Source organism: Merops nubicus, unplaced genomic scaffold (assembly GCF_000691845.1).
Source record: "Merops nubicus isolate BGI_N331 unplaced genomic scaffold, ASM69184v1 scaffold3017, whole genome shotgun sequence".
NCBI classification, from domain to species: domain Eukaryota; kingdom Metazoa; phylum Chordata; class Aves; order Coraciiformes; family Meropidae; genus Merops; species Merops nubicus.
The window spans coordinates 10,619-15,927 of NW_008619515.1; positions in this window are offsets into that span (position 1 = coordinate 10,619).

Consider the following 5,309-nt stretch of genomic DNA (forward strand, 5'->3'; position numbering starts at 1 on the left):
TATCGAAATAAAAATTACTTCTAATGTCTTTGATGTTTCTCTCTGTAGTTTCAGTATCTTTGGTACTTTAGGGAATATCTTCCTAGCTGCATGCAAACTATTCCTTTATATTCAGAGAAAGGTAATGTGATTTGCCTTTGGTAATATTTCCCTTTATGACTCTAGGCATAAATTATTTTGATAGAGTTACTGCCCGTCATTTAAAAAAACATTTTGCTGTGACACTTTTGTTTTACACAGTATATTACTGCACAGATTATTTAGCCTATTCAATTAAGTTATCACAGCATGCCATACAAAGTAAATATATTAAAAATAAAAACCTAGAAAACCCTTTAAATAGAGATTTCAGATTCTAAGTTGGCAATGTAGGCAATTGTGCATCATTAAATGGATGACTGAATAGCTACATATTTAAAAGAAACTTAAATTCAGAGTGTGATATTCATAACTAGAGATTTGGTAGGAGATCATTTTACAAATTAGGCTAATGGAGTAGTAAAAGTGAATGCCTTCTCTTCAGAGAAGTCTAAATTAAGATTATTAATGAGGAACGAAAGAAAAAAAAGACTGAGACTTGTAGTGAAAGGAAAAAGTTGACAGTCTTCACCATTAAGGATGGGCCATGTCTAATATATATACAAGATATGTAACAAAGTATGTAATTATATTCAATATAATATGCAAATAAGATATGCAATAGATGTCTTATTATTAAAATCAAAGATAAAAATATCAGATCTGAATTTCTTTAGCGTAGTATCCCTTAATTTCAACAATCTAATAACTAAGATTTTTTAATTGTAGTAAATATATTGCATAAATTTGCACACTTTTTCCTCTCAAGTAATCAGTAATTCTTGTGATGCAGTGTGTTTTAGAAAGAAGGAAGGATTGTATGGATAATGAAAACTCTGTGGTGAAAGATTATTTAAAGCTTGAAGAATGAAACATTTCTTTTTTTCTACTAAAATACTGGAAAATAATCTATGCAAGTAATTTAATCCTCCCGAAAAGCAGGGGATGCCAAGTCACTAAGACTATAAACAAATGTTTCAGATGTCATGGTAGATTTTTTAAAAATAACATGTATTAATTCACGCTCCAAAACTGTCTGAAAAAATGTACTAAAAGGGAATAGTGTACAGTGCCACAACCTGCAACTGAAATTTGCTGTGAATAAAAAGCCAGCATACATAGTCACAACAGTATCAGAAGCAGCGGAAAAAAAAACCAAACCAAAAACAAAAACAAATGAACAAAAAAACCCAAACAAAGAAACAAACGAAACAAAACAAAACAAAGCCACGTTGGCAAAAGACTGGATATCTAACTCACTAGTGTCTTCCCCTGCAGAAAATGTGCCAGAAAATGCTTCCTCATAAGAGCAGTTATGGTGAAATCTACCTTCCTTGGTTTTAAGGTCTGATGATAGCAGGAAAACTTCAGGAAGAAGTAATTATTTCAATTAACTATTAAATAAATTATTTTCTGATGTAGAACTCATCTCTAGCGTGAAAGGGCCCTCTTCCAAATTTCAAGAATCAAATTATGTTATTACTTATAGCAGTAAATATACTTCAAACTTGTCAGTGATTTCAAGCAACGTTTCCAAAACTAGTCCAAAATAATCTTGCCTATCCTTCAGTCTTACCAAAGTCTGTACTTCAACTGGCTTATATATTCCTCTTCTATCATGAAGAAAACAGTTGACGGCCTCATCCACAAAAACTGTATCCACACTTGGTCTTTGAGGGCTTACTCTGTAATTTTCTATCTTGTCTCTATGTGAGTAACTTAGAATTGGGAAGTAGTTATTATTAAAAAAAAAATAATCTTCTGGTACATCTGAAATAAGAAAAGTGTTTCTCTTTTCTTGAAAAGTTGTGATCTTACCTTCAAGTGCTTCAGACACTGTATTTTCCTAAATGGCAGGACATCTAATGTTTGAATCACTATGGCTTGCATGCTTTAGCCTTTAAAATCTGCCTGACACTGCCTGACATGAATTATCTGGTTAGGCAATATGTTATCTAATCACTGAGAAGCTTTGATGTCACACTACTTTTAGTTGTTTTCCATTAGAAAATTAAAATCTGTCCTAACATTAAAAGCATTATACTTTTGCTCTCAACATAACAGGATTTGGCTAAAAACCACCAGCTACAACTGTGCAAACTTCATATCTACCAATAACATGACAGATTAAATAATTCTTTTTACTTACCAAGTTGGGACTGGAAATCTGAAGTCTTTTTATATTCATATGAACATTTAACAGGGTGGACATAAAATTTTGAGCTAAATAATAACAGAGCATATAGACACTTCTGATGTTTAGTACTCAAAGATGTTACTTTATGAAACTCCTAAGGACTACAGAAAGCTGTACAATTGCATGATTTAGGTCACACTTTTTTAGTACAAGATTGGTGTACAAAGCCCTTTAAAACTCAAAGCTACGGAGAGCCTTCCAAATGCATCAAGTTTCATGCTGCTCCCATGAAAATCCTCCAAAGGCTCAGGAAGCCTTTGTTTATTATTAGCTGGTCCTCAAGTAACCCCCAAATGCATTCTTTTTACTGTGCAGTAGCACTTGCTTCAGTATCTTGTGGACCTGCTTTCCCTGTCAACCCACATGCTCAGCTGCTGGGTAATCTGGGTTTGTCATCAGCTGTCTCCTAGGTGCTTCTCACTTCTTTGTTAGCCCTTGTTAAAAACAATAAGTTCCCTCAGTCCCCTATGATGCTGGCATTTTCCCATTTTTTCCTTCCCACCCTTGTCATATCTGCCTAAATTAATCATCACTATGACAGTGCAAAAGGCCTCCCTTTGAAAGGCTCAGCTAGTGGACATACTGCAACTTTTTCCATTAATCTCTCCCAATCAACCACTGTCTGTCTCCAGAATACTAACTTACTTACTTTTTAACTTCTTTTTAGCTTTTTCCTCCATCCTACCGAGACTGCTCAACACTTAATATGCTAAAATTTGAGACACTTGTGTTCTAAAAGTATCACATAAAATGAAGATATGCAAGGAACAGGATTTGAAATATGAACTTCAGAAATAGTTATGTCATTAATTAACCTAGTATAAGTGTAGACTACCAGGAAAAGGAGTGGTTTCCTTCCACCTCTTCCTTCATTGCACACTCCCTCTATTTTCTCAGCAACTGTGAGGTTGAATGGTGATCAATCAAGGAATCTATCCCAAGACACATACTGCGAAAAACATAGTTACTTATCAAGCAAATCAATATCCTCTTGCTCCTCTCAAGGCCGTCCAAATACTCAAATCCACAACAGTAAAGGCACTGAGAGCATGTAACTGAGAGCAGAAGAACAGAATGGGAGTGCCTCTTTCTGCAGCAAACATATTAAATGGAAGCAGACTGTATTGTGAATATTTTCTTGCAAACCTACTGGTTTCAACGCTTTAATGACTTTCATCACAATCACTTCACTCATTTAAGTTTTCATACATGAATATGCTCACTGTGTCATGTACTGTGAATTTTTGTTTGCATTTCACTGATAATGGACTGTATGATCCAAATTACCTCCATACTGTATATTAAACAATAGGTTAAAATTACTTTCTAATGGCTGCCTGCTGAGTCAAGAGAAGAAATCAATTAATGGTTTCCTTGAATGGTTTGGATTGGAAGGGACCGTGTAGACACCCTTTAGATACTGGAAGGTCACAATAAAGTCTCCCCAGAACCTTCTCTCCTCTGGGCTGAAAAACCCAACTCTCTCAGCCTGTCCTCACACGGGAGGTACTCCAGCCTCATTTTCTCAAAACTCATAGTTTCTTTTGGGCACTCCAAATTATTTTTACTGAAAAAAAGGTTTGAAAGTATTTTTGATGAATCATAGGATTTGTTTCATCTATCTTTAACAACCCAAATTGTTAAGTGTCTGCTGTAGTCATACAGGCTTGTTTCCTAGTCATTAGAAAGAAAAAAAGTATGGGTGTAAGGTGCTTCAGCATATTTTAGACATTTTCTTCTCAGGATTGGATACATTATTTTTATTAGAAATTCTATTTATCATTTGTGATTATTTTATAGATTTAGGCAGATTAGTCTGGTCTAACTTTTAGATTGCTAAAACAGATAGAATTATCTCCACTCTTCAATTTTCATTTAAAAATCTCCAGAGGTTGTTTGATAGTTTATAATTTGTTTTGTGATCTCTGTTTTGAAGATAATTGTTTCACAGATATGTACTATGATTTGTGTTACTAATTAAGACAAGAAATTATATATCTTTTTAAGAAAACTTTATCACACGATTTTCAAGCTATTTGTCTTTCAAAACAGATTATTTTTTCTCCAGGTGCAAAATGATTGTCTGGCAAAATCATTTTCACTGTAAGTAAGTGAGGTCAAGAAAAGAATATGGTGACATCAGAGGACAGAGTGACATGGCCATGTCAGCTCTTGTCTTCTCTAAGATTTTATTTAAATACCTTCAAAACACAATAGTATATGAGAAAGTCATAGTATCAGCACAGCTTTAGGTGTATTTATAATGCTTCATGCACTGTCCTTTGACAAAATAAGCTAGCAGAATTCTGTTCTTGCCAGCAAATAATTTGATGTAGCATTTTTGCTGTATATTTTGTCACATATGAAGGTGAATGGCAGCTGGACAAAGATCTCATCTTTTTAACAGTAATGGTAATAAAGTCTAATTCAATCCTTGTATTTAAAATTATATGTAGAAGTTGTTAAAAATTTAAGAAAAGTACATGTTAGTATGTTTAAGTTAAAAGTTTTATAACAAGGTACACTCTTCCTAGCATAATCACAGGTAAGCATGACTTAAATGTAAACCTGGAAATATGGATGAAATTGCCAAATGTATTTTAGTAGAGTTATATTAATGAAAAAAACCAAACCAAACCAAACCAAACCAAAACACTGTGTCTTGGGGCTTTTAACTCAAATAAATTTTTATTTAATGGGAATTTTTCATTTTCAAGGATTTCTGAAGTAGTTATTGACTTTGCTTTTATAAGTTGCCTAGCTGTTCAACTGCCATAGTTTATATTGGTGCAGTTCCTCATTACCTAAATGTCTTCAGATTAGTAACTCCAAAGCTTCCCAGAGCCAACTGGCTCCTCTGTTTTCTGTCTCCTTGCTCAGTCAGTTTCTGAAATCCTAATTAAAAAGGCAATCTTAAAGCTCTCTGACTTGTGCTCTGGGAAAAAAGTAAATAATAGGATACCCAGTTTTCAAGTTGCAGGCTCTCGACTCTGTTTTAAAATGTTTGTGATTTATATATCCCCTGGGAACAGCT